We start from the raw sequence: 22,156 nt of genomic DNA, 5'->3' as shown, positions 1-22,156 counted from the left end.
TGGTGATAAGACGACAACTGTTGGCGCAATTATTAGAAAATGGAAGAAATTCAAGATGACTGTCAATCTCCCTCGGACTGGGGCTCCATGCAAGATCTCGCCTCGTGGAGTATCAATGATCCTGAGAAAGGTGAGGGATCAGCCTAGAACTACACGGGAGGACCTGGTCAATGACCTGAAGAGAGCTGGGACCACAGTCTCAACGGTTACCATTAGAAACACACTACACCGTCATGGATTAAAATCCTGCAGCGCTGGCAAGGTCCTCTGCTCAAGCCAGCACATGTCCAGGCCCGTCTGAAGTTTGCCAAAGACCATCTGGATGATCCAGAGGAGGCATGGGAGAAGGTCATGTGGTCAGATGAGACCAAAATAGAACTTTTTGGTATAAACTCCACTCGCCGTGTTTGGAGAAAGAAGAATGAGTACAATCCCAAGAACACCATCCCAACCGTGAAACATGGGGGTGGAAACATCATGCTTTGGGGGTGCTTTTCTGCAAAGGGGACAGGACGACTGCAACGTATTGAGGTTGAGGATGGACTGGGCCATGTATAGCGAGATTTTGGGCAACAACCTCCTTCCCACAGTAAGAGCATTGAAGATGGGTCGTGGCTGGGTCTTCCAGCATGACAATGACCCTAAACACACAGCAAGGGCAACTAAGGAGTGGCTCTGTAAGAAGCATTTCAAGGTCCTGGAGTGGCCTAGCCAGTCTCCAGACCTGAACCCAATAGAAAATCTATGGAGGGAGCTGAAACTCCATGTTGCCCAGTGACCGCCCCAAAACCTGAAAGATCTGGAGAAGACCTGTATGGAGGAGTGGGCCAAAATCCCTGCTGCAGTGTGTGCAAACCTGGTCAAGAACTACAGGAAACGTCTGACCTCTGTAATTGTAAACAAAGGTTTCTGTACCAAATATTAAGTTCTGTTTTTCTATTGTATCAAATACTTATTTCATGCAATAAAATGGAAATTAATTATTCAAAAATCATACAATGTGATTTTCTGGATTTCTGTGTGTCTCACAGTTGAGGTGGACCTACGATGAAAATTACAGATCTCTCCATTCTTTATAAGTGGGAAAACTTGAAAAATCGGCAGTGTATCAAATACTTATTTTCCCCACTGTATGTCTAAGAATGGATCAGTCAATGAATTTAGAAAAATGGCATCAGAGTAACCCTCAAAAATGAGATTGTATGTATGTTTTTACAACATTAGATTATTTGTATTTATTCTCTGTTTGCCATCAAATGCCACAAAACAGCTTCAGCACACTTGTTCAGCCTGATAAAGCATTTGCTGCAGCCAGATTGAAACATTACATCTTATTAGTATTCTCATGATGATGTGCAGCTGGTGACGAAGTGAGAGTGGACAAGGAGAACAAGGAAAGTAAAATAATGAGACAATTAAAACAAACAAAAAATATCAAATAAAAACACTTCCCCTTTTGTTATTGATGTTTATAACAAGAATATTAGAATTCCCAAAATAAAGTATTATTATATCTTTAAAAATGTTCAAAATGCAAAACATTTTGAGGCTGGAAATCACCTGCCTGCTTTTCATTTTTGTGTATTATTTAATTTTGTATTCTATTTTATTTCATTTTACTCCAACCCCTAAACACATAATGGAGAATTAGTTGGTAAAAAAAGTATGGATAATTATTCTTCTTAGCTCCTTTAAAACAAAGCTAAACAAATAATTAATCAGAAGAAAACATCTACATATGGATGATAATTTTGAATGAGTCACAGACTGATACATGGGTTACCCTTCCAGCAAACCATCTAAATTGAGTGGGTGTTTTTATTTTATTTCTCTTTTTTTTACCTTCTGTCCTCATCTTTTTCAGGGGAGCTAATTAGCAAAGTTTCAACAGTTCTTTGCAGGAGGTTAGTGCACGTTTTCCATTAAAGGAATTTCCGGTCATATTTCTTATAGTTTTTTTTTTATTTACCTTAAAAAAAAAGTTCTATAATTCATAACAAACAACCTGTTATTTTCAACTCTACAATGAGTAACTTTCTCTGGATTTAAAAAGGTATGAACTTGCTAATAGGTTTTTATTTTATTTTCAGATGCTCAGATCTGGTGCTCAGAAACTGTTTCAAATGCACAATCATTATCAATAAAGCGTATGCAAATATTAACATTATATGCAACACAGAGGAATATGGATAAAGGATGATGGTCTCATTTAACATTTTCAGTTGAAAAACTACTACTATAAGTGTTAGAAATTTACATTTGAAATCTTCATGGAATAATGTAAATGAAGCACTTTTTTTTCTACACTATCTATATGATCATCGATCACGTCGTCTAACATTGGGCTAACATTGATCTGCAATATAAACTGCTAACTGATGGCCCATTTGTATGATAGATTTACCTTCATACAGTCAGTCCCTATGCATGTCAGCAAATAAGAAGAAAATTTTGGATTATAGACAATCCAGTTCTAAAAGCAATACAAATTCTTTGGGCTGATGCAGACAACAACATTCAGCACTACCACAAGATTTATCAAAACTTATATGTTTACACAAGGAATAATGTCTACAGCTAATACTAATGAGAGGAGATGTTTCTGCATGCATATATCTGTGAATATTCTCACTAGATATTAAATAATAGTTTAATATTCAGTAAGAGCTTCAGAAATGAATGAGAATGACGTATTCCAAGCCATAATGGCAGCTGAATAGATACAATGCAGTCAAACAGTACTAATAACCTATAGGCAGAGGGAAGCATGTATTGTACTGTAAATGATCTGGCTTTCTTGTAACAGTGAGATCAAACTAACAAATGAAAGGAAAGAAACACCAGAAGAAAGCATAATTATAAAAGATACACCAGACCAGATTACAATGAATTTTATTTTATGAATTGTAAAAAGCTGTTTTGCCTTTTAATATTATTTTTTTATGCACAATGGGTGAAAAGTTCAAATACTGTCCAGAGGGCAAACTGAAAGCGATTTTAGTTAAGATGACATAATTAGATTTGACCTAATCAAACTGCCATTTAAAACCAATCCTGCTTCTGTTAGCTCTGATGCCTTGATGTGAGATAGATGCAACTCATTACTGTGCTTTTTAAAAGCCATAACCTATCAATAAAATGCAATTAATGGCATCTATAATTTTACTAAGCTGTGTGGTAAACGAGACAGAATGAGATTAAGAATCGTATGTTAAACATACTTCTAATAATCTCTGACAAAAACATGAATCTTAGCAAACACAAATCTCAATATTTCTCTATATTTGTATAATATTTAGGATATTCTACTTTTTTCGACTTACTATGTTGGTCTAGCTCAGCTCAGTTCCCCTCAAAATGCACCCCAGTGATGGTACATATAGTACAGAATGCCATTTCCCATGACCAAATGTCCCCGAAAATCTCATAAATCAACTTTAATGGTTTATATGACTCTGAATGACACATTATTAATCAAGCTAAACAAGTTTCTGATGGATTTTAAAAATGTTGTTCATTTCTAACACAGCAGCTGTTAAACCCGAGGTCAATGAACTTTAAAGGGCAAGTAATCAGACTCCGATATCATGTTGGCACCATCTGTGTGTTTAAATCAGAGAGGAAAGTATGATTTCCTTCTTTCCTTCCATACATGATTTCTCTAATTAGGTTCTGCCACTTTGCATTGTTCCAAACAAGATAATGTGTGATAACCTTAATGGTCTCAAAGGACGGTCAAAATTTTTAGGGTTTAAACAAAAGAGTGATTAAAAAAAGTGAAATCTTAGCTGTAATATAACAATTGCTCTATATATTAGAGGGAAACTAAACTGAAAGATAACTTAAAAAATATATAATTCTACCATGGGGTAAGATTTTCTAAAAGAAGTGTCTTTATTTGACCAAAAATACATTAAAAACAATAATATTCTGAAATATTTTTCAAATAATCTAAAAGAACTGTTTTCTATTTTAATATATTCTATTTTAAAACGTAATGTATTGCTGTGATGCAAAGCTGAATTTTAAAAATTACTTGAGTCTTCATTGTCACATGATCCATCAGAAATAATTGTAATATGATGAAAAAAATTCTTATTTATTGTTGAAAACAGCTTCTTAATATCTTTGTAGATAAAAAAAGTTATTTGATCTTCAGATTTCACATTTTTAAATGGTAGTGTCTTTTCAACAATAAAGCAGCTTCATGAATAGTATGTGTATTTATTTTTGGGTCTGAGGGGATTGTTCACCCAAAACATTATTTTTTATTGTTGGTCTATGTATACATGTAAGTCTTTGGCCATTATGCAGCATTTTTCTGTGACTACCAAAGTACTTTCAAGTTAAAAGTCATTCATCTTTGAAAAACATCTCACGTGTTCCATTCAGCTGTTTCTAAATGCAAAAACATGACCTGTGTGAATGGCCCCTAACACCCAGCATTCCAGCAAACACTAGCGTAGTTATTTGAAACTCTTTTACAATTAAAAGCTTCAGGGTAACCCATACTGAAAGGCAACCTTAATGTGTCCAAGGTTTAGAAGGAAGTAACCAACATTTGACACTGTGATCCCCCATGTCTTGACAAAGCTAAAACTATTTTGGAGTGCTTCTATGCTTAACGCGGCTATTTGGAGGACCACAGGATTCTGGGAAGCATTGTGGAAATACTTCAACTGACATGTGCTAGGCCTTTAAATAAGCCTGGGATGTCCAATACTCACACACTAACATATGTAGTTGGAAAGGACTAACTCTTCACTCATTGACTACGTTTACATGGACATCAGAAATCTAATTATTTACCTTATTCTGAATAAGATAATATTATGATTAAGGTGTTTACATGAGTTGCTTTTAGAATAATCCTTTCATGTTATTGGCATATTAATGGCATGCGTCATTACATCACCACACGACGCCATCCGACGTCCCCTCCAGAATTTCACAAATAAACATATAGTTTGTCTTGGTAAAGTAAAGTCGTGACGTATTGTCAAGTATGGTGACCCATACTCGAAATTGGTGCTCTGCATTTAACCCATTTGTTCACTACTCACTGCTGTGTGTGTGTGCATCCAAGTGCACACACACACAGCAGTGAGTAGTGAACAAATGCGCACACACACACACACACACACACACACACACACACACACACACACACACACACACACACACACACACACACACACACACACACACACACACACACACACACACACACACACACACACACACACACACACACACACACACACACACACACACACACACACACAGAGCAGTGGGCAGCCATGCTGCAGCGCCCGGGGAGCAATTGGGGGATCGGTGCCTTGCTCAAGGGCACCTCAGTCGTGGTATTGAGGGTGGAGAGAGCGCTGTACATTCACTCCCCCCACCTACAATCCCTGCCGGCCGGGGACTCGAACCCGCAACCTTTCGATTACGAGTCCGACTCTCTAACCATTAGGCCACGACTATGAAAGCTTCAAGAGCAGTTAATTATTTGTTCGTGCATACAGACGACGGTGGTGTTGAAGCTCTTTTATTTGCTGTCAAACGGTTGAGCACTGTTTTGTGTGACTCAAACGGTTGAGTGTGTCTGTCACAAAACGCAGCGAAAAGTCCTACACGATGGTAATAGTTTGATTAAGGTGTGTACATGTCTGTACTGCACTTTAATAATGCGACTAAAATAGGAATACTCCACATGTCTTAATTCGATTTCTGTTTACTTCGATTAAGACTTTAGTCTGATTAAGGTAATTACAAATCTCTGTTTACATGGTAGATTCTTAATCAGAGTTCTGTCTTAATCGTATTAAAATCGGAGTATTGATGTCCATGTAAACGTTATCAATGAAAGATCTGTTATATAAACTGTAGGTTTCATGTGGTTGAACCAATTTACCCCTTCATGTGGTTCCAAAACAACACTGGAACCTATTAACTCATTTTATGGACAATGAAAGTGTTCCATAGAATATCCAAAAAGTTTGGAAGATGGGAGTGAGTAAATATTGATTAAATTTTAATTTCTAGGTGAACTATCCCTTTAATTTAAAAAATCAACACAAAAACATGACAAAGTCTCTTGCCTGTTCTAGTTTTCATTCCTGCAATGTCAAATTCCACGTTTCATGTATAGACTTTCAAATGACAATGTTAAAAATGCTATTAAGAAAAATTTGCATTTAACGCATGGTATCTTGTATTGTAGGCCACTCATTCTCTCAATTAAAGTCTATCTGATTTTTTTCAGATAAGCTTTCCAGACAGCATTCATTTAGTTCAAGTTTATTTGTATAGCGCTTTTTACGATACAAATCGTTGCAAAGCAGCTCTTGTCACGTATAAATCCAGGTCGGTAAACAATATACTTTACTTTCAAAGATGTAGAAGGAGGTAACATATACATAGACGAGAACGGACGAAGACTAAGGGAGAACTGAGGACTTATAAAGCATGAACCAAAGGAGACTAATGAGATAATTAAGACAACAGGTGAACTGAATGACTAATTAAACAGAATGGGGAAAACTAGGTCACATGGGAAACAGAAAACCAGACATATAACAGCTCTACAGGAAATTAAGTTTCCACAATATATTTATATATTGCAGAACCTTATTAACTTATGGCAAAATTTGGGATGTTAATCCTGTGGCAGAAACAGAGAAACAAATAGAGACATAATTAGCGTAGCTGCTGTTCCATCTAACGTTAAGCAAAAATGTTCAACCCAAGCTAAAGAATAATGTACATTTGATCAGATATAACTGCAGTACAAGATTATAAGATGCATTATGTGAATGCTTGGCTAGATTTAAACAGAGAGAGTGTGTCTGAACCCCGAAAGGCTATTCCAGAGTTTGGGAGCCAAATGTGAAAAAGCTCTACCTCCTTTAGTGGACTTTGCTATCCTAGGTACTACCAAAAGTCCAGAGTTTTGTGACCTTAGGGAGCGGGTTGGATTGTAGAGTGGTAGAAGACAAGTTAGGTACGCAGGAGCTAAACCATTTAGGGCCTTATAGGAAAGTAATAATATTTTGTAAATGATACGGAACCTAATAGGTAGCCAGTGCAGAGACTGTAAAATTGGGGTAATATGATCATATTTTCTTGACCTGGTAAGAACTCTAGCCGCTGCATTTTGGACTATCTGTAACTTGTTTATTGAAGATGCAGGACAACCACCTAGCAGTGCGTTACAATAGTCCAGTCTAGAGGTCATGAATGCATGAACTAGCTTTTCTGCATCAGAAACAGGTAGCATGTTTCGAAGCTTGGGTGCGAGTGATCTAATGTTTAGGAGCCCAAGCTTTAAAAATAGTTTTTGTTCATTTATTTAGCGTTTTTCTGGTTTAATCACGATCAGATTTTTTCTAGATGCTGCATTAAATTTCTATTTTGACCTCGCTATTCGGGGAACAGACACAGTCTGTATAGATTGCACAACGCAAGTACTTCTATCATTTAAGTGGGTAGAACAAAAGCCATCACAACAGTTATTTGAGAATTGGCTTAATAGTCAGATGGAGCGTAGCGTCCTGGAGATGTTGTCCAACAGGAGTTCCGCTCCGACTCTGCTGGGGTGCAGGCCATCAGCACGGAAAAGCCTAGGACACTCCCAGAAAAGATTCCAATTATTAACAAAGAGCAGTTTCTGTACTTTACACCATGACAATAACCATTCGTATAAAGCAAAAAGTCTACTGAACCTTTCGTGTCCTTGTCGATACGTGGGAAGCGGTCCTGACACGATGATCATCGTCGCGGGCGATGTGCTGCGCCATTTATCCGCCATTTAAGCAAGTAACAGTGAAATGGTAATGTATGTGAATGGAGTATTAGCAGTGTAAGCGGGATTAGCGCGGCTGCCGATGCTAACGGGCTATTAGGTAATAGCAGACTCGAAAGATCAAAATAAAACTAGTGATAAGGCGCTTTGATTGGTTTTGTTTTAGAATGCTATAGGGGATATATTCACACGTAATAGAAACGAAAATGATAGTGTATAAAATTGTTTTTAAGAAAGAAAATAGACGACAAAGAATCAACTCAAAACACGCAGTCACAAATCAGCGCAGGCGTAGTTTTTTTCATAATCGTTTCTGATGTATTCAACTAGCAAGAAACTCCAAATGAGCATGATCAACCCAGACCATAAATCCATGCTAATATAAGCTCTTTAAGGGTAATAGGAACTCTTGGCTCACATCAGTCATTTAGGAAGGAGAAATTCTGACCCTGTTTACCACTACACTGTCTGCTGCGAGGTGCGTGAGCTGCCGGGCAGTGATCTGCTTATGGCTGTGGTATCAGACTGGCCCGAGAACATCAGACAGGCAGGCGAGAGGAGGAATAACAATTAGCCTACTGCAGTGAGGACACTTCAGGTTGAATGGGGAAATGATGTAGCACTTGAAAGAGCCAAAAAGACACGCTTCATATCCATTACACAAGTGACTCGGACAATTGCAAATGTGGTATCATGATGGCTCCATTCCAAAAACCAGTATGATTTTAACAGGCTAGGCAGTTCACTAGGTTTTAGAAGAGAGACAATGTTTTCATATAGCTACAGAGTGCCATGTCAAATGTAGGTTATTATCAAATGAGGTTCTGTTTTTGTGCAATCAGTGAACTCTGAACTCATCTTCATCAAGTAAATAATTAAATAAATACATACATATTATCTTGCAACAACAGAGACAATTTTGTACTTAAAATCATAAAATGATTTCTGACAACGTTTTCTTCCACCTCAACATTCATGATAAAATACTGCCATTTCCTGTTCGTTTTAAATTATTTTAATTTTTATTTAGATATTTTAGCATGCTTTTGTTTTAAATTGTGCCATAGGTTTAACTGATTTGTTATATAAATAAATAAATCTATTTTCAAAAAGTTGTCCAACATACATGGAGCAAATTTATTTACAATAAAATGTCAACTAAAATGACATTAAAAATACAAAATAGTAATGTTAGTGCACAATAAAGATACAGACCAAAAGCCCGGTTCTAATCTAGAGCTCTGATTGCTGCAACCAGTGTGGTTAAAAATTTTCCTTTTTGCACGTAATGCCTGACTTGTGTGGCCTTCTGAGCTCTTATAATTCCCCACAGTCCAATAGAGGAGAATAAATCAATTACAAAATGTTTACAAAAACAAACCACCAAGCAGCATGAATGCATCCCCAAACAGAGTCTGCTTGGTGCTGTGCCCATAAATATAACTGTCACTTACTCACCTGAGTGTAATAGCGCTCTATAGTTTGAACAATGATTAACAAGTCATGTTACATTTGTATTTATTTTTACATGTGCCATTGTGCCATGCTGAACGCCAACAAGTGCTCGATTCAAGCCAACGGTTCAAGTCCCTCCTTCCGTCTCTTCACTCGTACTGAACCACCATCCCCACCTAGTGACGGAGCTCTGTTACTGCGCCTCCATTCTTTCATGACTGAAAGCTAGAAAAACTTACTACAACAAAAGGCACGTGTGCTTCCTAGCAAGCAGTAAAAGAGCTGATGTTATGTTAAGGTGTTTCTCATTTAATGGTGATACAAATGCATTGTTTTGATTATTATATTTTGATCTTTATTATATTCATACAATGTAATAAACGACTGCCAATGTTTAAACAATTTAAAATTAACATTAAAATATTTGTACTTAGAATGAATAAAAACTTTAAAGCGGGATAATATATATATATAAATGTATTGTTGGCATTTACAGTACAATATTCCATTTCATTTAATAACATGCTGCTACTCTGGTGGGTAAACAATACAACTTTCAGTAGAGTTTCAGCAGGTCATTCATTAGATGTTTTTCATGCTCCCTCAGAGCGTTGAACAGGTCCTTAGCAATGCTTTCACAATTCACATAGGTAAGCAGTTTCCTCATCTTCTCTTGATCTGTTGACTTCGCTCTCACATTTGCAACTAATTCATCATGTAGGTCAAGACCATCAATAATTGGATCAATGTTCTTCAATTTTTGAATCAGCAGACTGGTGTTTTCTTTTAGAAACTTCTGATAATCAGGAATTACAAAAAGAAAAAAGAAAAAAATCATAAGATATTGGAAATAAAAATATGTAGATAGAATAGAAAGAAATAAACTTACTCTAACATTGTATTGGCCTGTGTTCAAAATATTAAGGGAAAAAAGATTATTATTAAGGACATACAATACATGCTCTCTTATACAGTGTACAATGTGTCTTCAGTGGCTTTATGTATTATTTATACACTTTAAAATGTGACATATATATGAGAGTTGCCATTCTAAATTTCATTGTACCTTTTGAAATGACAATAAAGTATCTTACTTGATGAATTGGGTTAACAGATGAGAAAACCCATTTGGATGGTCTTTGATTATTTATATTGTTAATTATGAGCACATTTTAATAACCAAGCACAAAATGTAGTTGTTGTTTTTTAACTGTATGTACACGCGTCCAAAATATTAGCGCATCATGAAAATACAAAAAAGCTTATAATTTTTTTTACTTTGGCCACCAGAGGTACATGATCAACATTATCTGAAGGGAAGGTTAATTTAATTATTATTTTTAATATTTTTTAATATATCAGGCAATGTTTTTCATAGACCTTTTTTGTTATTTAATTAATGTATTTATTGTTTGTTTGTTTATTTGTTTGTTTTAGGCAATGTACATGTCTTACACTTAGAATTTGTCTGCACATCTGATCTGCCAGAGGGTGCAATAGTTGTATTCATTTCAAAGGAGCTTTGATTTCCACCAGTTATGATAGGTGCGTTTACACTGCTGCCACCAGATGCAGAGAATTAGCCTTTTTACATAAAAAAAAAAACTGTCAATTCATACAATTGTTAATAGAACATCTGACAATGTTTCCCATTATTAATAAATATAAATCACACTAACATGTTACTTGGATCCCTGATTGTCCTGTCATGGTTGCAGTCTCTGATGGAAAAAATTAATAAATAAAATTATTTTGGATGTCAAAAATTATGCACACATCCTATTTACAGTAATGCAGTGCATTACATTGATCTGCCCAGTTTACCACAACTCATATTTAAAAGTATTCACAGCAACTTCATTGTTAGGTCAACTATGGATAAAGACATTTGAGGGCACCCTGCTACAACTCCTAACTGAAAATCACATTATATTTGTCCCAAATCCTTGTTAATGTATATACTGAATCACAGGCCTATACATAGGCCTACATACATATATTATGCACAGAAAAAAGATTTAATCAAGATCTAAAATTAACCGGCCTGTTAAGACTTTCTCTTCCTTTGTCTTTTTCTGTTTTCTGGTCTGTAACATAAAAAAAAATAAAAAAATAGGATTAGTAGTTGTAGTAGTAATACACTACAGGTACATCTAAAAAAATTAGAATATCGTGAAAAAGGTCAATATTTTTTGTCACTTATTTCAGAAAGTGAAACCCATATAGATGCATTGCACATAGAGTGAAATATTTCAAGCCTTATTTCTTATTTCATTATTTCTTGAAATTTTGATGATTATGGCTTACAGATAATGAAAACCCTAAATTCAGTGTCGCAGAAAAGTCTGTCGTGTAGCTCTTTCGCTTTCAGTTTGCGTGCACAATGCGCTTTTTCAAAGCAACTTACCTTCGGTGTCAACTGTTTTGATCCAGTCTCTGAGCTCAGGCGATATTTCATTCACATAATCATCTTTTAACAAATCCAGAAAATCTCGACACACATTCCCCCTTTCAAGAATGATGTCCAGAAGTTGGATAACACCGTTGCAGTATTATGACTTGAAGATAATGAAGGCGAAGGATCGCCTTCATTATCTTCAAGTCATAATACTGCAACGTTGTAATAAGTTTTTTATCTTGAACATGTTGCAAAACAATTACATAATCCGAACTAAGCAATCTGATGAGTTTAGGTTTATTTTTCAAGATGATTTAAGACACGTTTACACTACAGGTTATGCATACTTTCGTTTTCGGTTCGTGCGGTGCATTTAGCCTATACCACCGCTGGATGGAGACTGTGCCAAAAGAAGGAAAGCTAGTACATAACCTTATCTCACCGATTATGATGTAACTTTATTTGCAAACCTTTTCTGGCATGAGATACATTTGTAAAACTATTACTAAAAATATTTAGTTTGTGGCCTATTTTTATTATTATTAGGCTATTGGTTTCAAGTGTTGTAGTTCAAATAGATGGGAAGAAACATTACGCACATGATCGCTGATTTTCATTTGTCTATGATTGAGAAAACAGAAAGTGACAGCAGGAACAGACAGCTGACTCAGGAGATCTAAATCTGACTGGGCATGAGCCAGTTAGGAAGGAGGAGGCAATGTCACCTTCATTAAAAATTAATAATATAAGAAAATATAATCTCACTTGTATACATTAAAGCAAAGACTGGACAATATCCAGTGTGCTATTTACAGTATGAGGACTCTAGACTGCTCTAGTCAATAACAAGGTAAAGTCAGAGAAAACTAAAACTAATTGATATGGCATCAACACATAATTTTCCTAACGAACCCTGCAACCTTAAATATTGTCCCCTGTCAATAAGATGTTGACCAAGTGATGTTTACTTCATGTATGGCTGAAACATCACCATCTGTAAACCATCTGTGATGTCCTAGTTGTCATTTAGCACACACATTTTATTTGCAACTTAAAGCATGTATTTATATTTGCAACTGCATCTGATTAACTGTATCAACAACTCAAAAAAATCTATCTATCTGTCTGTCTATCTATCTTAATATCTACAGTATAACTAAACCTTTCGCAAATGGAGACACTGTAGTCAATTACAGAAAAACTAAATCATTTTTCAAAAGCCAAGCATGCTTGAAGCAAAAGCAGATGACATAGGTCAGTATGAATCATATTTGTTTTGTCACCAACCCTGCTTACACCAGCAAAACAAAACAAAATCTCAGGTATCAAAAAATGATCCAATCACATCTTAAACATTAAATAAACCAGAGAAACCTGTTTTTTAAAAAAGTCAGACAAACCCTATATCCTGGAGGAGACTACACTATATATATGGGATATATTTTATTTCTTAGATATTTATCACAAAATGTATTTTGTGCAGAAACAGCTTCTGTATTACTTTTGTATGTATAAACTTACATATCTAAACAAATGTTGTGAAAAAGTGTGAAAAAGTGTAAAAAGATAACACAAACACAGCATGCAGTTTTTAAACGAAGGGTTTTTTTATGAGGGGAAAACTAAATCCAAACCCACATGGCCATGTGTGAAAAATTGTTTTGAAAGAGATCATCGGTGTTGGAATTCTTTTTATAATTTCTATTACAATTTTAAAGCATTTGGAATTTAAACCTGGACGGTCTTTGAAGCCGACACCTCCTTGTATCTAAACAGTAGGTTTCTGTGGCAGAGCAGCCCTTTCCTTCAACTCTTTCCAGAATCCCACTACTTCAATGCTTTGTTTGGTGAAAAACAACAGATGGAAAGAGCAGGAGGGAATCGTTTAGCTGGGAAGATCACAGCATGTCGAACAGCGCAGAACAAAAATCACAGAGCTATTTCAACAGGACACATCCTGTTAAATGATCCACTGGTACCTCCTGACAAGCTACACAAAATCCACAGGACTAAAGAACATATTGTAAAAATGTACAATATGACAAAGGCTTAAAAAATGCTGGTTATTTTGATAAGGTAGTAGTCACCATATTGTATAGGAAGATATAGATAGATAGGAAATTTGGTCACAAAATTGGGTCACTCCAATCAAGTGCAAGTAGTAAATAGTATATTTGGTTTGAACTTCCTGAGGCCACCAAGTAAGAAAAGACATTCTCAGAAAAGAAGTGGTACCCCTGAGAACAGAAACAAACATGTTTAGGCCATTATGCTGGTTGTTAGCATTAAAACAACTTGATGCTTTGACCAAGCTACAGATTTGAGAACCACGAGAAAAAAAGGAAAGTGTCATGCAGTACAATTTTCACAACATTATTGTTACGGACATAAGTTTTTCATGAAGAATATGCCTCAAAGATTTTTGTTACTGATGCATTATTAAAACTTTGTTTAAAAGTGGTTTTACAGATGAAGAGAGGAGGTGGGATTTGTGACTAGTTCCGCTTGATCTCCTGAGGGGTTTTGATAGAGTGGCACTTGATTCAAAGAGTCTTCTTTCATAATGAAGTGGACACTTTCCTGCAGATGGCTTTAGGCCAATCACTGTGTGCATCGTCAGCGGTGTAAAAATGAGTGGTTCCTTACACAAGAAATGTAAGGAACTGGAAATTGACGAAAGAAAATAGTAAATAGTTCAAATAACTGCAAATGTGTACCGCTAGAAACCTTCTCGTGGATGATGCTGCTGTTCTCTGTTTCCATCGGCCGTTTCCAATGAGCATTTAATAACAGAAAACAGATTATGACTTAATACTTTGTGAACCTTCTTCTGATCTCATATTAATGTAAAAGCAAAAATGTTCCAGCAGAGCAACTGTCATTGGAAAGTACAAGATTGCTAACAGATTGTTTTGTCATGTAGCGACAGACCCAATATTGGCACTCTTCTACTGTTTTTCAGATCAAATTAGTGGTTATGAATAAGAGATTAAAGGTTCAACCGCTCTACCAGATGTTTCAGGTTAAATGGTTAATAAAGAAAGAAATATGTCGACATGATGTCAAGTCATTCAGAATGTGCATTTAAACATCTTTACAACTTTTTCCCCGCTAGATGGCAGTAATTCCCCATTCGTCCTTGAGGGAAGTGCAATACTGTAGCCAGATAGGAAACAGTGAACTCAATTATTAGGTGATTTATTACAAAGGACTACACGCAGGCTTTGTCAGCGGTACATAGTTCAAGTATACAGGTGTTTCATGTTTCGTAACAAAAAGATGAACCAGCAGAAAGAGAAAATGGCACACGGGCTCCGTGAGACCTTGCCCACTGACGTTTCTGAAGTATTTTGTGTTTGCTGCAGCTGCAAAAACTTAAGTGGTAATCTATCTTTTCTGCCTAAGAAAGAAAAGTTGTAGGACGAAAGAGCAAATAAACAGCGTGGAACATAGAACATAGAAATCTCTGAGATAAACGCCACATACTCAACTCAATATGTGAGGGGGGCCTTATTATCAAATAAATAAATATTTACTAGCCATGGCTGGTTGCCCGATAAACAGCAGGACTTGCACGAGCAACTACAATGAAGAAAAACCTGAATTTTTGTTTTTTGGTTGTTATTCCCATAAATAACTGAACTCTGTGTGTTTAAAACAAGATTAAGCACTCAGACAACTGTATTTCAGCCTGTTCAGCGGGAAGGAAATTGACCCCTTTAAGTTCATGTGGTCAGTCACTCCCAGATGTAATACATGAGTTGACTGTATTATATAGATAACCCAGAACTCTCTTTTTAGGAGGTTTTTTTATTTTTGCAAAATGTAGGCCATGAAATCCACTGGTTGCTGTCAACACCATTGATGTGTTTTCTGTGACCTGGAGCGTTATCCTGCTAGGAATTTCAATTTGAAATGGACAGACTGTTTAAGGACGGTCAGAAAGAACACATTTATGTGAATTAGCATTTAAATTATGCTCATTTGACGTTAAGGGGCTTAGTTTTTGCCAGGAAAACATTTGCAGTATCATTACACTGCCAATAGCCAACTCAAAACACAGGAAGCATCCGTAGATTCATGCTGTTTACACCTAATTTTGACCCCAGCATCTGTATAACATGGCGGAAATGAAGATTAATCAGACAAGGCTGTGTTTTTCCTGTCCTCACTCAGCTTTATCTTCCAATCCTTAGCTGGCAGAAGTGGAGCCTGGCGTGTTTTTTCACTACTGTAGCCCATCCAACCCTTGATGTGTTCATGTTCGAAGATTCCCATCTGCTGTCGTAAATAGTGGCTGTTTGAGTAATTGTTGCATTTTGTCAGATTGAACATGGATTGCTTTTTTTCTCTTAGCAATGGTGCTTATTTGAAGTAGCTTTTCCATTTTTTTGCTTGGTCAAAGATCAATAATTAAGTCTGCATGTTAATATACTACTGAAATAGAGCCATATTTGCTCTTTGGCTATTTACCTGGATGTTTACGTTCGTTAAAAGCCTAATGATAATTGAGATCAAATCTATGTGCAGTATTGATGTGTAGTGTTTTGAGTTTTACCATTCCAGCAAACTTTAATTTTTCCAAGAAATAAATTGTAATTATTTTATTTTTATTTTCAGGTCTCTCTATACATAACACTCTTAATAACCTTATAAGAGTATATGAAAGCTGTGTATTTTTGTTTTAAAATAATGTATTGATTTTTATGTTGTGTGATGTCACTTCCTCTGGTTGAATTAACCTATCGCGTCCTGCTCTCTGGCTCTCGTCAGAACAGCTTTAGACTTGAGCGAGACAGGTACGTTGCAAATGTGCTCCGTGACATGGTGTTAAAATATACGGAGTGTCTATTTACACTAGATGCAGTTTCAGTGACGGAGATGGTAAAGCGCGTGCTTTTTGACGCGATCGACTCAAGTTCGAGCCCGCCTTTTGCCGAAAAGTTGAAAATAAAAGTATGGGGTAGGGTGAGGGTATGTGTAGGAAGAGCTTTATTGTCCCAATAAGATGGCATCCATTTAATAATTTGAAGGAAAATTATAATTTACACTGAATACGATATTATTGTGCACTGTTTTATAATGTAGGCTACTACAATACTCAGGTGCAGATAATTGTCACTATTTGCAATAAGTAGTATAAATAACAGAAAATATTTCTAATTTAAGACAGTATCTGTTGCTATTTACACTTAAATGTCTTTAATAAACAAATAACGCTCACTAAAATATATCAGACTGAGTTAAAATTTTGGTTGATATGAGTGGATGACATGTTTGATGCTGGATTGAGTTGAATAGTGTGTTCGTTTGGCGTTATTTTTCAGTATATTGTGAGTTTTGTGTTAATGAGTTGGTTCAAGTTACTGCCAGCGCCATTTTTAATGGTGGGTTATTTTTCTGGTAACTTTGGTTATTAAATAAAACTAAAAAGGTGGATTATGTTCTTAAAACATCATGCAGTTACAGTGTTAGTGGGGACAGGGGTTCACTTTTCTCTCTACGCCGATCCAGAGCATCCCAAACATGCTCAAAGGGTGACATGTCCGGTGAATATGCTGGCCATGCAAGAACTGGGATGTTTTCAGCTTCCAGGAATTGTGTACAGATCCTTGCAACATGGGGTGGTGCATTATCATGCTGCAACATGAGGTGATGGTCGTGGATGAATGGCCCAACAATGGGCCTCAGGATCTCGTCACGGTATCTCTGTGCATTCAAAATGCCATCAATAAAATGCACTTGTGTTCGTTGTCCATAATATACGCCTGCGCATACCATAACCCCACCGCCACCATGGGCCACTCGATCCACAATGTTGACATCAGCAAACCGCTCACCCACACGAAGCCATACACGCTGTCTGCCATCTGCCCTGTAAAGTGAAAACCGGGATTTATACGTGAAAAGAACACCTCTCCAAAGTGCCAGACGCCATCGAATGTGAGCATTTGCCCACTCAAGTCGGTTACGACGACGAACTGCAGTCAGGTCGAGACCCCGATAAGGACGACCAGCATGCAGATGAGCTTCCCTGAGACGGTTTCTGGCAGTTTGTGCAGAAATTCTTTGGTTATGCAAACCGATTGTTGCAGCAGCTGTCCGGCTGGCTGGTCTCAGACGATCTTGGAGGTGAAGATGCTGGATGTGAAGGTCCTGGGCTGGTGTGGTTACACGTGGTCTGCGGTTGTGAGGCCGGTTGGATGTACTGCCAAATTTTCCGAAACGCCTTTGGAGATGGCTTATGGTAGAGAAATGAACATTCAGTTCACGGGCAACAGCTCTGGTGGACATTCCTGCTGTCAGCATGCCAATTGCACACTCCCTCAAAACTTGTGACAACTGTGGCATTGTGCTGTGTGATAAAACTGTACATTTTAGAGTGGCCTTTTATTGTGGCCAGCCTAAGGCACACCTGCGCAATAATCATGCTGTCTAATCAGCATCTTGATATGCCACACCTGTGAGGTGGATGGATTATCTCGGCAAAGGAGAAGTGCTCACTAACACAGATTTAGACAGATTTGTGAACAATATTTGAGAGAAATAGGCCTTTTGTGTACATAGAAAAAGTCTTAGATCTTTGAGTTCAGCTCATGAAAAAAGGGGGCAAAAACAAAAGTGTTGCGCTTATAATTTTGTTCAGTGCAATTGCAACAAAATAATTACCACTATACAATCATATTTCATTGTAATGTTAGATTGAAATAATTTTCTGTATTTTCAAAGTAGGAAATTATAGGTGTGTAGAAATATAATATATTGAACATTCTATTATATTGAGGATATATTTACCTTATTGAATTTGTGTCTAAGGTTGTGTTATATGTTATGTATGATGCATGTGTTGAAAGAAAACAAGCAAAACAAGACACTGTATGTAGAAAGCATTTATTGTTAAATATGGTCAGAACAGCTTTGGATTTGAGCGAGACAGACCAAATAACTGAGAGTGTGTTTGTGTGGCGTTAATCCCTCTCCTGTCTTTAATAAACTGCAGACGTGGTCCCCCGAAGCCAGTGGTGTCGTGGAGTTCTTTGTGGCAGAGACGAAGTCCGCTACAGATGCACAGCCTCATGTTTCAATGTCCCAGAAGGCAGAATATCAGTAATCTGCAGGTCTGGAAATTGAATGAAAAGATAAGCAGCACAGGAAGTCAGTCAGATGATGGGAAGACCAAGCAAACAACTCAATAGTGTGAGACAAAAGACTTGATAGCCTAGTTTTTTCCAGAGATAATTGCATAATTAATTCTGAAATATGCCAATAATGATCTTCAAGCACAATAAAATACACAATTATCTTTCTCATTTAAATACATTCCACCTTCTAAACTCTCAGCTTTTTTCTGATGCAATGATAAATTTTATTTAAACTTTATTTAACTTTGCTTCCAGAATCAGTTTTTCTCACAAAACTCTTTTATGCTCATATAAACCAGTCACCTTTTTAAAGTCTAACAAAACTTTGTAAACATTGAAGACTGGTTTCAACAAAAGTTTAGCCTTAGTAATTGGTGTGCCAAGTACATATTAAAAGGAAATGAAGAGATCAAGGTTGAAGTCATCCTGCAGAGATGTCTCATTTCCAAGGCCTTTTCTGTCTTTATGTTTCTTCAGTGATATGAGCCTCTCTCCTCCTTGTATCTCAGCAGCTCTACCCCCTGCCAGACAGACACTATGAATGGTCGGTTTGAGTCTAAACATCACAGTAGCTGTGGGTGGATGATGGAGCATGGTACCAGAATCGATTCCCCACAAATTAGAAACAGTAATGGGTCATTTCTCCCCATAAATACCCATCGCCGCTGGGACCACTGTGTGTTCTTAGCCTTGTGTACACACAGTCTTAGACTTGTATCAATCTTGTTCTAACCCAGATAGGTCTTTCTATATCAAATTGGCCGAGTTAATAACAGGGATTGATCCTTGGCACAATCTGCAAAATACATACGTAATACTGGAGTGTTGACAATGTGCCATCTTTAAAAATAAAATTCAAAATGGTTAATATAATACAATAATCTAAATAAAATAAAAATTTTATATAAGTTTTTTAAATACCTGTCATGATTCATGTTAGCAGACAAGCCCTGCTCCAGCTGTGTCTTGGTGCCTTTTGGCAACAGTGAAGGACCGTCCCCTCATCTGTTTTAAACAAATTATAAATATAGATAATGGAAAGCATGATCATCATTAGTTAAAGGTGGGGTTAGTGATTTCTGGAAGCCAGTGTTGATATTTGAAATCACCAAAACAAACACGCCCCTACCCCATGGGTCTACTAACCTGTCGAGAAGAACCAAAGCATCCTCAGCGTCCGATCGCAGGCCCTCCACTCCTTGAGTTCTCTCCAGCGCTGGAAAGCTGATCTGATATTTGCACGGGTCCTAATTCTTGCCTTATCGTTCCGCAGACATTTTCCTCTTTTGCTTTTTATCCGCCATCTCTATCTTTGTGTCGCTCGGCTCGGCTGTTCACTGAACGCTCTCTCCTCCACATCATGAGTAGACCTGACCCTTACTGCTGATTGGCTACAAATGTGTTTTGGTACTCGGCCCTGACAAACAATTATTAAAGGCAAAGCATAGCATAAAGTGTATTACGGTTTTCAGCATTGCTAAGAATAAGAAATTTATCCAAATCAGCATAGTGCAATGATTTCTGAAGGATCATGTGCCACAAGAAAATAATAAGCAATATTTACTGCAATTTATTAATTTACTGTATATAATTTGATCAAATCAATGTATTATATATATTTATTCCATGGTCTGTCTGAATACTGGATTCTGATTGGCTGGCAGGTATGCAGTATAACCGTTTAATGCACAGGTAGTTCCAAGTTAGTTTAATCACCGTTCTATATTAATGCGCTGCTTTAATTGATGCACACTAACCAAAACGCATCACTCACTTTGACGGTGTTGTCAAATTTGGCATTTATTTCACACACAAAAAAAATGGAGTTCATGTAGTAGCCATTTAGTTTTTTTCTGTTGATACTAGATGCTAATGGAACCTGCTGAGAATAAAATGATCTAAATATTTCAAATAATTTCCTCAGAAATTGGAAGATGGTGTTGACATATCATGGTTGTGACTAGGAAATATTAACATTAGGATTTAAAATATTCCAAAACTATAAAACTGACCAGAGTCTGTCTGACACTGATGTTCTCTGCAGAGAAGGATTGTGGCAAGGGGGTCCTTTAGAGTGACAGCTGCCCCTGATATTCCCTGATTTTATTACATTTTAATAAATGTCTGACAGTGTTGACAAAAAGTGGGGACACATCTTTGAAACCTTATGAAACATGTATGTGTCACCGAAAAACAACCTTGCTTTGATATGAGATATTAAGTGTTGCTTTTCATAAGACATTATCTTTTTCATCATTAAAAAACATTTTTATCCATTTTATAGCATATGAATGATTGAACCCTTCTCTATGGACACACTGTTTTAGATGTAGTGAGAAGACAACAAGTATCATAGATTTCACATAATAATGATAAAATTAAATTGAAGGGGATAATTGTGTTAAATGCATTCTATTATTAACCCCCATAACATTTACAATTGAAAACCATTTTTATTTTTAAACTTAATAGCAGTTACAATTGCTGGACATGTTTTGTCCCATGTCTCAAGAATGACTGGCCAGTAATAATTACTGGAAGATAGACAACGTTCACAGACTCGACACTACAAAACAAAACCAAAAGTGAAAAAAAATAAATAAATGTAGCTTGGCACAGCTGCCAAACCAAAGAAAATTCACTCACTCACATGCTCAACAAACACCCACGCATGCTCAGAGAGAGATTTATTACTTATGGATAACTTTATAGAGGACATTTATCCTCATAATGAATATGGCGTAAATCTGGCCGTAAAAAACAAATGACATATTGGATCATTTGGCAACAATATCTAATCTTAAAACCACTAAGAAAACTCATGAGCAAAAACAATTGAACAAGAAATGGTTTGATTTGGATTGTAAAAGAATAAGGAAAAATTTAAGACAGCTTGCAAATCAAAAACACAGACAACCAGACAGTTCAGATTTACGCCTTCATTATTATGAAGAGCTTAAAAATATATATAAAAATACACTCAGAAAGAAGAAAGAACAGTACATCCAAAATCAACTCAAAACAGTTGAAGAATCTGTCCTTTCAAACTGTTTCAGGGACAACTGGAATCTTCTAAATAAAAAGAACCATGAAGAAATAACTACACAAAATGGAAACACCTGGAAAAATCACTTTTAACAACTTTATGGCAAAAATAAATATGAATACAGAACAAGCACAGATATATGAAAAATTAAAGCTTATAGAATACATAATTGGCGAATACCAAAATCCACTAGATTACCCGATCACAGAAAAAGAGCTGATGGAGAAAATACAGGCCCTACCAACAAAAAAAAACAAGTGTACCAGACAGCATCCTAAATGAAATGCTTAAAAACTTCTAGAATCAGG

General features: G+C 36.5%; 1 long non-coding RNA gene across 1 annotated transcript; it reads right to left on the bottom strand.

The window, feature by feature from the left end:
• Nucleotides 1–9,557: 9,557 nt before the first annotated feature.
• On the bottom strand, nt 9,558–12,029 carry LOC306877024. Its single transcript, XR_013784863.1, has 4 exons — nt 11,670–12,029; nt 11,307–11,349; nt 10,942–10,983; nt 9,558–10,846 (listed from the first exon to the last, which is right to left on the bottom strand). It is a non-coding gene; the product is annotated as an uncharacterized lncRNA (long non-coding RNA).
• Nucleotides 12,030–22,156: the final 10,127 nt, after the last annotated feature.

Source organism: Barbus barbus, assembly GCF_936440315.1.
Source record: "Barbus barbus genome assembly, chromosome: 11".
Taxonomy (NCBI): Eukaryota; Metazoa; Chordata; class Actinopteri; order Cypriniformes; family Cyprinidae; genus Barbus; species Barbus barbus.
This window is presented reverse-complemented; position numbering and strand designations above follow the sequence as displayed.